Raw genomic sequence first — 13,762 nt, 5'->3', positions numbered from 1 at the left:
ATGAAACATACTAATTGCATCGCAATTAAATTGAAAATGGCACAATGCCGACTTAAGTACAAAAAGACTGACTCTTCTTACTGTCTATGTTTTGAACTTTTCCTGTGACGCTAGTTACAGATTCCGATGCTTCACCTCAGGTTCACTGTATCCCTCTGACCTTCTTATTGAAGATGAAACACAGAAATTGCTTCGGACATAGATAGAAAATGCACATTGCCGTCTTAAGTACAAGCAGACTGACTCTCCTTAGTGTCTATGTTTTGAACCATTCCTGTGACGCTAGTTACAGATTCCGATGCTTCACTTCAGGTTCACTGTATCCCTTGGACCTTCTTGTTGACGATGAAACACAGAAATTGCATCTGAATTAAATAAAAAAGGCACAATGCCGACTTAAGTACAAGAAGACTGACTCTTCTTACCGACTATGTTTTGAACCATTCCTGTGACACTAGTTATAGATTCCGATGCTTCACTTCAGGTTTACTGTTTCCCTCTGACCTTCTTATTGACGATGAAACACAGAAATTGGATTGGAATTATATACAAAAGGCACAATGCCGACTTAAGTACAAGAAGACTGACTCTTCTTACTGACTGTTTTGAACCATTCCTGTGACACTAGTTATTGATTCCGATGCTTCACTTCAGGTTTACTGTATCCCTCTGACCTTCTTATTGACGATGAAACACAGAAATTGGATCGGAATTATATACAAAAGGCACAATGCCGACTTAAGTACAAGAAGACTGACTCTTCTTACTGTCTATGGTTTGAACCAATCCTGTGACACTAGTTATTGATTCCGATGCTTCACTTCAGGTTTACTGTATCCCTTGGACATTCTTATTGACGATGAAAAACAGAAATTGCATCGGAATTAAATAGAAAAGGCACAATGCCGACTTAAGTACAAGAAGACTGACTCTTCTTTTTGTCTATGTTTTGAACCATTCCTGTGACACTAGTTAGAGATTCCGATGCTTCACTTCAGGTTAACAGTATCCCTCTGACCTTCTTATTGACGATGAAACACACTAATTAAATCGGAATTAAATTGAAAATGGCACAATGCCGACTTAAGTACAAAAAGACTGACTCTCCTTACTGTCTATGTTTTGAACCATTCCTGTGACGCTAGTTACAGATTCCGATGCTTCACCTCAGGTTCACTGTTTCCCTCTGACCTTCTTATTGACGATGAAACACAGAAAATGCATCGGAAATCAATACAAAAGGCACAATGCCGACTTAATTACATGTAGAGTGAATCTTCCTACTGTCTATGTTTTGAACCACTCCTGTGACACTAGTTATGGATTCCGATGCTTCATTTCAGGTTTACTGTATCCCTTGGATCTTCTTTTTGACGATGGAACACAGATAGTGCATCGGAAATAAATACAAAAGGCACAATGCCGACTTAAGTACAAGAAGACTGACTCTTCTTACTGACTGTTTTGAACCATTCCTGTGACACTAGTTATAGATTCCGATGCTTCACTTCAGGTTTACTGAATCCCTCTGACCTTCTTATTGACGATGAAACACAGAAATTGGATCGGAATTAAATACAATAGACACAATGCCGACTTCAGTACAAGAAGACTGACTCTTCTTACTGTCTATGATTTGAACCAATCCTGTGACACTAGTTATTGATTCCGATGCTTCACTTCAGGTTTACTGTATCCCTTGGACCTTCTTATTGACGATGAAAAACAGAAATTGCATCGGAATTAAATACAAAAGGCACAATGCCGACTTAAGTCGAAGAAAACTGACCCTTCTTACTGTCTATGTTTGAACCATTCCTGTGACACTAGTTATAGATTCCGATGCTTCACTTCAGGTTTACTGTATCCCTCTGACCTTCTTATTGACGATGAAACACAGAAATTGCATCGGAATTAAATAGAAAAGGCACAATGCCGCCTTAAGTACAAGAAGACTGACTCTTCCCACTGTCTATGTTTTGAACCATTCCTGTGACACTAGTTATAGATTCCGATGCTTCACTTCAGGTTTACTGTATCCCTCTGACCTTCTTTTTGACTATGAAACACAGAAATTGCTTCGGAATTAAATAGAAAAGGCACAATGCCCACTTAAGTACAAGAAGACTGACTCGTCCTACTGTCTATGTTTTGAACCATTCCTGTGACACTAGTTATAGATTCCGATGCTTCACTTCAGGTTTACTGTATCCCTCTGACCTTATTTGTGACGATGAAACACAGAAATTGCATCGGAATTAAATAGAAAAGGCACAATGCCGACTTAAGTACATGTAGAGTGAATCTTCCTACTGTCTATGATTTGAACCATTCCTGTGACACTAGTTATAGATCCCGATGCTTCATTTCAGGTTAACTGTATCCCTTGGATCTTCTTATTGACGACGGAACACAGATAGTGCATCGGAAATAAATAGAAGAGGCACAATGCCGACTTAAGTACAAGAAGGCTGACTCTCCCTACTGTCTATGTTTTGAACCATTCCTGTGACACTAGTTATAGATTCCGATGCTTCATTTCAGGTTTACTCTATCCCTCCGACCTTCTTATTGGCGATGAAACACAGAAATTGCATCGGAATTAAATAAAAAAGCACAATGCCAACATAAGTACAAGAAGACTAACTCCTCTTACTGACTATGTTTTGAATCATTAATGTGACACTAGTTATAGATTCCGATGCTTCACTTCAGGTTTACTGTATCCCTTGGACCTTCGTATTGACGATGAAACACAGAAATTGCATCGGAATTAAATACAAAAGGCACATTGCCGAATTAAGTACAAGAAGACTGTCCCTTCTTACTGACTATGTTTTGAACCATTCCTGTGACACTAGTTATAGATTCCGATGCATCACTTCAGGTTTACTCTATCCCTAGGACCTTCTTATTGACGATGAAACAAAGAAATTGCATCGGAACTAAATACAAAAGGCACAATGCCGACTTAAGTACAAGAAGACTGACTCTTCCTACTGTCTATGTTTTGAACGATTCCTGTGACATTACTTACAGATTCCGATGCTTCACTTCATGTTCTCTGTATCCATTGGACCTTCTTATTGGCGACGAAATACAGAAATTGCATCGGAATTAAATAGAAAAGGCACGATGCCGACTTAAGTACAAGAAGACTGACTCTTCCTACTGTCTATGTTTTAAACATTCCTGTGACACTATTTATAGGTTCCGATGCTCCACTTCAGGTTTACTGTATCCCTTGGACCTTCTTATTAACGATGAAACACAGAACATGCATCGGAATTAAATACAAAAGGCACAATGCCGACTTAAGTACATGAAGATTGACTCTTCTTACTGACTGTTTTGAACCATTCCTGTGACACTAGTTATAGATTCCGATGCTTTACTTCAGGTTTACTGTATCCCTCTGACCTTATTATTGACGATGTAATACAGAAATTGCATCGGAATTAAATACAACAGGCACAATGCCGACTTAAGTGCAAGAAAACTGACCCTTCGTACTGTCTATGTTTGAACCATTCCTGTGACACGAGTTATAGATTCCGATGCTTCACTTCAGGTTTACTGTATCCCTCTGACCTTCTTATTGACGATGAAACACAGAAATTGCATCGGAATTAAATAGAAAAGGCACAATGCCGACTTAAGTACAAGAAGACTGACTCTTCCTACTGTCTATGTTCTGAACCATTCCTGTGACACTAGTTATAGATTCCGATGCTTCACTTCAATTTACTGTATCCCTCTGACCTTCTTTTTGACTATGAAACACAGAAATTGCTTCGGAATTGAATAGAAAAGGCATAATGCCGACTTAAGTACACGAAGACTGACTCGTCCTACTGTCCATGTTTTGAACCATTCCTGTGACACTAGTTATAGATTCCGATGCTTCACTTCAGGTTTACTGTATCCCTCTGACCTTATTTTTAACGATGAAACACAGAAATTGCATCGGAATTAAATAGAAAATTCACAATGCCGACTTAAGTACATGTATAGTGAATCTTCCTACTGTCCATGATTTGAACCATTCCTGTGACACTAGTTATAGATTCCGATGCTTCATTTCAGGTTTACTGTATCCCTTGGATCTTCTTATTGACGATGGAACACAGATAGTGCATCGGAAATAAATAGAAGCGGCACAATGCCGACCTAAGTACAAGAAGGCTGACTCTCCCTACTGTCTATGTTTTGAACCATTCCTGTGACACTAGTTATAGATTCCGATGCTTCACTTCAGGTTTACTGTATCCCTCTGACCTTCGTTTTGACTATGAAACACAGAAATTGCATAGGAATTAATTAGAAAAGGCACAATGCCGACTTAAGTACAAGAAGACTGACTCGTCCTACTGTCTATGGTTTGAGCCATCCCTGGGACACTAGTTATAGATTCCGATGCTTCACTTCTGGTTTACTGTATCCCTCTGACCTTATTTTTGACGATAAAACACAGAAATTGCATCGGAATTAAATACAAAAAGCACAATGCCGATTTAAGTACAAGAAGACTGACTCTTCTTACTGTCTATGTTTTGAACCATTCCTGTGACACTAGTTATGGATTCCGATGCTTCACTTCAGGTTAACTGCATCCCTTGGACCTTCTTATTGACGTTGAAACACAGAAAATGAATCGGAAATAAATACAAAATGCACGATGCCGACGTAAGTACAAGAAGATTGACTCTTCTTACTGACTGTTTTTAACCATTCCTGTGACACTAGTTATAGATTCCGATGCTTCATTTCAGGTTTACTGTATCCCTCCGACCCTCTTATTAGCGATGAAACACAGAAATTGCATCGGAATTAAATAAAAAAGCACAATGCCAACATAAGTACAAGAAGACTAACTCCTCTTACTGACTATGTTTTGAATCATTTATGTGACACTAGTTATAGATTCCGATGCTTCACTTCAGGTTTACTGTATCCCTTGGACCTTCGTATTGACGATGAAACACAGAAATTGCATCGGAATTAAATACAAAAGGCACAATGCCGAATTAAGTACAAGAAGACTGTCCCTTCTTACTGACTATGTTTTGAACCATTCCTGTGACACTAGTTATAGATTCCGATGCTTCACTTCAGGTTTACTCTATCCCTAGGACCTTCTTATTGACAATGAAACACAGAAATTGCATCGGAACTAAATACAAAAGGCACAATGCGGACTTAAGTACAAGAAGACTGACTCTTCCTACTGTCTATGTTTTGAACGATTCCTGTGACATTACTTATAGATTCCGATGCTTCACTTCAGGTTCTCTGTATCCATTGGACCTTCTTATTGGCGAAGAAATACAGAAATTGCATCGGAATTAAATAGAAAAGTCACGATGCCGAACTAAGTACAAGAAGACTGACTCTTCTTACTGTCTATGTTTTAACCATTCCTGTGACACTATTTATAGATTCCGATGCTCGACTTCAGGTTTACTGTATCCCTTGGACCTTCTTATTGACGATGAAACACAGAACATGCATCGGAACTAAATACAAAAGGCACAATGCCGACTGAAGTACATGAAGATTGACTCTTCTAACTGACTGTTTTGAACCATTCCTGTGACACTAGTTATAGATTCCGATGCTTTACTTCATGTTTCCTGTATCCCTCTGACCTTCTTATTGACGATGAAACACAGAAATTGCATCGGAATTAAATACAAAAGGCACAATGCCGACTTAAGTACAAGAAAACTGACCCTTCTTACTGTCTATGTTTGAACCATTCCTGTGACACGAGTTATAGATTCCGATGCTTCACTTCAGGTTTACTGTATCCCTCTTACCTTCTTATTGACGATGAAACACAGAAATTGCATCGGAATTAAATAGAAAAGGCACAATGCCGATTTAAGTACAAGAAGACTGACTCTTCCTACTGTCTATGTTTTGAACCATTCCTGTGGTACTAGTTACAGATTCCGATGCTTCACTTCAATTTACTGTATCCCTCTGACCTTCTTTTTGACTATGAAACACAGAAATTGCTTCGGAATTGAATAGAAAAGGCATAATGCCGACTTAAGTACAAGAAGACTGACTCGTCCTACTGTCTATGATTTGAACCATTCCTGTCACACTAGTTATAGATTCCGATGCTTCACTTCAGGTTTACTGTATCCCTCTGACCTTATTTTTAACGATGAAACACAGAAATTGCATCGGAAGTAAATAGAAAATTCACAATGCCAACTTAAGTTACATGTATAGTGAATCTTCTTACTGTCTATGATTTGAACCATTCCTGTGACACTAGTTATAGATTCCGATGATTCATTTCAGGTTTACTGTATCCCTTGGATCTTCTTATTGACGATGGAACACAGATAGTGCATCGGAAATAAATAGAAGAGGCACAATGCCGACTTAAGTACAAGAAGGCTGACTCTCCCTACTGTCTATGTTTTGAACCATTCCTGTGACACTAGTTATAGATTCTGATGCTTCACTTCAGGTTTACTGTATCCCTCTGACCTTCTTTTTGACTATGAAACACAGAAATTGCATAGGAATTAATTAGAAATGGCACAATTTCGACTTAACTACAAGAAGACTGACTCTTCTTACTGTCTATGTTTTGAACCATTCCTGTGACACTAGTTATGGATTCCGATGCTTCACTTCAGGTTAACTGTATCCCTTGGACCTTCTTATTGACGTTGAAACACAGAAAATGCATCGGAATTAAATACAAAATGCACGATGCCGACGTAAGTACAAGAAGACAGACTCTTCTTACTGACTGTTTTTAACCATTCCTGTGACACAAGTTATAGATTCCGATGCTTCATTTCAGGTTTACTGTATCCCTCCGACCTTCTTATTGGCGATGAAACACAGAAATTGCATCGGAATTAAATAAAAAAGCACAATGCCAACATAAGTACAAGAAGACTAACTCCTCTTACTGACTATGTTTTGAATCATTTATGTGACACTAGTTATAGATTCCGATGCTTCACTTCAGGTTTACTGTATCCCTTGGACCTTCGTATTGACGATGAAACACAGAAATTGCATCGAAATTAAATACAAAATGCACAATGCCGAATTAAGTACAAGAAGACTGACCCTTCTTACTGACTATGTTTGAACCATTCCTGTGACACTAGTTATAGATTCCGATGCTTCACTTCAGGTTTACTCTATCTCTATGACCTTCTTATTGTCGATGAAACACAGAGATTGCATCGGAACTAAATACAAAAGGCACAATGCCGACTTAAGTACAAGAAGACTGACTCTTCTTACTGTCTATTTTTGAACGATTCCTGTGACATTACTTACAGATTCCGATGCTTCACTTCAGGTTTTCTGTATCCATTGGACCTACTTATTGGCGACGAAATACAGAAATTGCATCGGAATTAAATAGAAAAGGCACGATGCCGACTTAAGTACAAGAAGACTGACTCTTCTTACTGTCTATGTTTTAACCATTCCTGTGACACTATTTATAGATTCCGATGCTTCACTTCAGGTTTGCTGTATCCCTTGGACCTTCCTATGGACGATGAAACACAGAACATGCATCAGAATTAAATACAAAAGGCACAATGCCGACTTAAGTACATGAAGATTGACTCTTTTTACTGACTGTTTTGAACCTTTCCTGTGACACTAGTTATAGATTCCGGTGCTTCATTTCAGGTTTACTCTATCCCCCCGACCTTCTTATTGGCGATGAAACACAGAAACTGCATCGGAATTAAATAAAAAAGCACAATGCCAAAATAAGTACAAGAAGACTAACTCCTCTTACTGACTATGTTTTGAATCATTAATGTGACACTAGTTATAGATTCCGATGCTTCACTTCAGGTTTACTGTATCCCTTGGACCTTCGTATTGACGATGAAACACAGAAATTGCATCGGAATTAAATACAAAAGGCACAATGCCGAATTAAGTACAAGAAGACTGCCCTTCTTACTGACTATGTTTTGAACCATTCCTGTGACACTAGTTATAGATTCCGATGCTTCACTTCAGGTTTACTCTATCCCTAGGACCTTCTTATTGACGATGAAACACAGAAATTGCATCGGAACTAAATACAAAAGGCACAATGCGGACTTAAGTACAAGAAGACTGACTCTTCCTACTGTCTATGTTTTGAACGATTCCTGTGACATTACTTATAGATTCCGATGCTTCACTTCAGGTTCTCTGTATCCATTGGACCTTCTTATTGGCGAAGAAATACAGAAATTGCATCGGAATTAAATAGAAAAGTCACGATGCCGAACTAAGTACAAGAAGACTGACTCTTCCTACTGTCTATGTTTTGAACCATTCCTGTGACACTAGTTATAGATTCCGATGCTTCACTTCAATTTACTGTATCCCTCTGACCTTCTTATTGACGATGAAACACAGAACATGCATCGGAATTAAATACAAAAGGCACAATGCCGACTTAAGTACATGAAGATTGACTCTTCTTACTGACTATTTTGAACCATTCCTGTGACACTAGTTATAGATTCCGATGCTTTACTTCAGGTTTCCTGTATCCCTCTGACCTTCTTATTGACGATGAAACACAGAAATTGCATCGGAATTAAATACAAAAGGCACAATGCCGACTTAAGTACAAGAAAACTGACCCTTCTTACTGTCTATGTTTGAACCATTCCTGTGACACGAGTTATAGATTCCGATGCTTCACTTCAGGTTTACTGTAACCCTCTTACCTTCTTATTGACGATGAAACACAGAATTTGCATCGGAATTAAATAGAAAAGGCACAATGCCGATTTAAGTACAAGAAGACTGACTCTCCCTACTGTCTATGTTTTGAACCATTCCTGTGACACTAGTTATAGATTCCGATGCTTCACTTCAATTTACTGTATCCCTCTCACCTTCTTTTTGACTATGAAACACAGAAATTGCTTCGGAATTGAAAAGAAAAGGCATAATGCTGACTTAAGTACAAGAAGACTGACTCGTCCTACTGTCTATGATTTGAACCATTCCTGTCACACTAGTTATAGATTCCGATGCTTCACTTCAGGTTTACTGTATCCCTCTGACCTTATTTTTAACGATGAAACACAGAAATTGCATCGGAATTAAATAGTAAATTCACAATGCCAACTTAAGTACATGTATAGTGAATCTTCTTACTGTCTATGATTTGAACCATTCCTGTGACACTAGTCATAGATTCCGATGATTCCTTTCAGGTTTACTGTATCCCTTGGATCTTCTTATTGACGATGGAACACAGATAGTGCATCGGAAATAAATAGAAGAGGCACAATGCCGACTTAAGTACAAGAAGGCTGACTCTCCCTACTGTCTATGTTTTGAACCATTCCTGTGACACTAGTTATAGATTCTGATGCTTCACTTCAGGTTTACTGTATCCCTCTGACCTTCTTTTTGACTATGAAACACAGAAATTGAATAGGAATTAATTAGAAAAGGCACAATGCCGACTTAAGTACAAGAAGACTGACTCTTCTTACTGTCTATGTTTTGAACCATTCCTGTGACACTAGTTATGGATTCCGATGCTTCACTTCGGGTTAACTGTATCCCTTGGACCTTCTTATTGACGTTGAAACACACAAAATGCATCGGAATTAAATACAAAATGCACGATGCCGACGTAAGTACAAGAAGACAGACTCTTCTTACTGACTGTTTTTAACCATTCCTGTGACCCTAGTTATAGATTCCGATGCTTCATTTCAGGTTTACTGTATCCCTCCGACCTTCTTATTGGCGATGAAACACAGAAATTGCATCGGAATTAAATAAAAAAGCACAATGCCAACATAAGTACAAGAAGACTAACTCCTCTTACTGACTATGTTTTGAATCATTTATGTGACACTAGTTATAGATTCCGATGCTTCACTTCAGGTTTACTGTATCCCTTGGACCTTCGTATTGACGATGAAACACAGAAATTGCATCGGAATTAAATACAAAATGCACAATGCCGAATTAAGTACAAGAAGACTGACCCTTCTTACTGACTATGTTTTGAACCATTCCTGTGACACTAGTTATAGATTCCGATGCTTCACTTCAGGTTTACTCTATCTCTATGACCTTCTTATTGACGATGAAACACAGAGATTGCATCGGAACTAAATACAAAAGGCACAATGCCGACTTAAGTACAAGAAGACTGACTCTTCCTACTGTCTATGTTTTGAACGATGCCTGTGACATTACTTACAGATTCCGATGCTTCACTTCAGGTTCACTGTATCCATTGGACCTTCTTATTGGCGACGAAATACAGAAATTGCATCGGAATTAAATAGAAAAGGCACGATGCCGACATAAGTACAAGAAGACTGACTCTTCTTACTGTCTATGTTTTAACCAGTCCTGTGACACTATTTATAGATTCCGATGCTCCACTTCAGGTTTACTGTATCCCACGGACCTTCATATTGACGATGAAACACAGAACATGCATCAGAATTAAATACAAAAGGCACAATGCCGACTTAAGTACATGAAGATTGACTCTTCTTACTGACTGTTTTGTACCATTCCTGTGACACTAGTTTTAGATTGCGATGCTTTACTTCAGGTTTACTGTATCCCTCTGACCTTCTTATTGACGATGAAACACAGAAATTGCATCGGAATTAAATAGAAAACTTACAATGCCGACTTAAGTACATGTATAGTGAATCTTCCTACTGTCTATGATTTGAACCATTCCTGTGACACCAGTTATAGATTCCGATGCTTCATTTCAGGTTTACTGTATCCCTTGGATCTTCTTATTGACGATGGAACACAGATAGTGCATCGGATATAAATAGAAGAGGCACAATGCCGACTTAAGTACAAGAAGACTGACTCTTCTTACTGTCTATGTTTGAACGATTCCTGTGACATTACTTATAGATTCCGATGCTTCACTTGAGGTTTTCTGTATCCATTGGACCTTCTTATTAACGACGAAATACAGAAAGTGCATCGGAATTAATTAGAAAAGGCACGATGCCGACTTAAGTACACGGAGACTGACTCTTCTTACTGTCAATGTTTTAACCATTCCTGTGACACTATTTATAGATTCCGATGCTTCACTTCAGGTTTGCTGTATCCCTTGTACCTTCTTATTGACGATGAAACACAGAACATGCATCAGAATTAAATACAAAAAGCACAATGCCGACTTAAGTACATGAAGATTGACTCTTCTTACTGTCTATGTTTGAACGATTCCTGTGACATTACTTATAGATTCCGATGCTTTACTTCAGGTTTACTGTAACCCTCTGACCTTCTTATTGACGATGAAACACAGAAATTGCATCGGAATTAGTTACAAAAGGCACAATGCCGACTTAAGTACAAGAGAACTGACCCTTCTTACTGTCTATGTTTGAACCATTCCTGTGACACTAGTTATAGATTCCGATGCTTCACTTCAGGTTTACTGTATCCCTCTGACCTTCTTATTGACGATGAAACACAGAAATTGCATCGGAATTAAATAGAAAAGGCACAATGCCGACTTAAGTACAGGAAGACTGACTCTTCCTACTGTCTATGTTTTGAACCATTCCTGTGACACTAGTTATAGATTCCGATGATTCACTTCAGGTTTACTGTATCCCTCTGACCGTCATTTTGACTATGAAACACAGAAATTGCTTCGGAATTGAATAGAAAAGGCACAATGCCGACTTAAGTACAAGAAGACTGACTCGTCCTACTGTTTATGCTTTGAACCATTCCTGTGACACTAGTTATAGATTCCGATGCCTCACTTCAGGTTTACTGTATCCCTCTGACCTTATTTTTGACGATGAAACACAGAAATTGCATCGGAATTAAATAGAAAATTCACAATGCCGACTTAAGTACATGTATAGTGAATCTTCCTACTGTTTATGATTTGAACCATTCCTGTGACACTAGTTATAGATTCCGATGCTTCATTTCAGGTTTACTGTATCCCTTGGATCTTCTTATTGACGATGGAACACAGATAGTGCATCGGAAATAAATAGAAGTGGCACAATGCCGACTTAAGTACAAGAAGGCTGACTCTCCCTACTGTCTATGTTTTGAACCATTCCTGTGACACTAGTTATAGATTCCGATGCTTCACTTCAGGTTTACTGTATCCCTCTGACCTTCTTTTTGACTATGAAACACAGAAATTGCATAGGAATTAATTAGAAAAGGCACAATGCCGACTTAAGTACAAGAAGACTGACTCGTCCTACTGTCTATGGTTTGAACCATTCCTGTGACACTAGTTATAGACTCCGATGCTTCACTTCAGGTTTACTGTATCCCTCTGACCTTATTTTTGACGATGAAACACAGAAATTGCATCGGAAATAAATACAAAAAGCACAATGCCGACTTAAGTACAAGAAGACTGACTCTTCTTACTGTCTATGTTTTGAACCATTCCTGTGACACTAGTTATGGATTCCGATGCTTCACTTCAGGTTAACTGTATCCCTTGGTCCTTCTTATTGACGTTGAAACACAGAAAATGCATCGGAATTAAATACAAAATGCACGATGCCGACGTAAGTACAAGAAGACTGACTCTTCTTACTGACTGTTTTTAACCATTCCTGTGACACTAATTATAGATTCCGATGCTTCATTTCAGGTTTACTGTATCCCTCCGACCTTCTTATTGGCGATGAAACACAGAAATTGCATCGGAATTAAATAAAAAGCACAACGCCAACATAAGTACAAGAAGACTAACACCTCTTACTGACTATGTTTTGAATCATTAATGTGACACTAGTTATAGATTCCGATGCTTCACTTCAGGTTCACTGTATCCCTTGGACCTTCGTATTGACGATGAAACACAGAAATTGCATCGGAATTAAATACAAAAGGCACAATGCCGAATTAAGTACAAGAAGACTGACCCTTCTTACTGACTATGTTTTGAACCATTCCTGTGACACTAGTTATAGATTCCGATGCTTCACTTCAGGTTTACTCTATCCCTAGGACCTTCTTATTGACGATGAAACACAGAAATTGCATCGGAACTAAATACAAAAGGCACAATGCCGACTTAAGTACAAGAAGATTGACTCTTCTTACTGACTGTTTTGAACCATTCCTGTGACACTAGTTATAGATTCCGATGCTTTACTTCAGGTTTACTGTATCCCTCTGACCTTCTTATTGACGATTAAACACAGAAATTGCATCGGAATTAAATGCAAAAGGCACAATGCCGACTTAAGTACAAGAAAACTGACCCTTCTTACTGTCTATGTTTAAACCATTCCTGTGACACTAGTTATAGATTCCGATGCTTCACTTCAGGTTTACTGTATCCATCTGACCTTCTTATTGACGATGAAACACAGAAATTGCATCGGAATTAAATACAAAAGGCACAATGCCGAATTAAGTACAAGAAGACTGACCCTTCTTACTGACTATGTTTTGAACCATTCCTGAGACACTAGTTACAGATTCCGATGCTTCACTTCAGGTTTACTCTATCCCGAGGACCTTCTTATTGACGATGAAACACAGAAATTGCATCGGAACTAAATACAAAAGGCACAATGCCGACTTAAGTACAAGAAGACTGACTCTTCTTACTGTCTATGTTTGAACGATTCCTGTGACATTACTTATAGATTCCGATGCTTCACTTGAGGTTTTCTGTATCCATTGGACCTTCTTATTAACGACGAAATACAGAAATTGCATCGGAATTAAATAGAAAAGGCACGATGCCGAC

The sequence above is a fragment of the Schistocerca americana genome, unplaced genomic scaffold (assembly GCF_021461395.2).
Source record: "Schistocerca americana isolate TAMUIC-IGC-003095 unplaced genomic scaffold, iqSchAmer2.1 HiC_scaffold_22, whole genome shotgun sequence".
Lineage (NCBI taxonomy): Eukaryota > Metazoa > Arthropoda > Insecta > Orthoptera > Acrididae > Schistocerca > Schistocerca americana.
Note: the sequence above shows the minus strand (reverse complement) of the source record.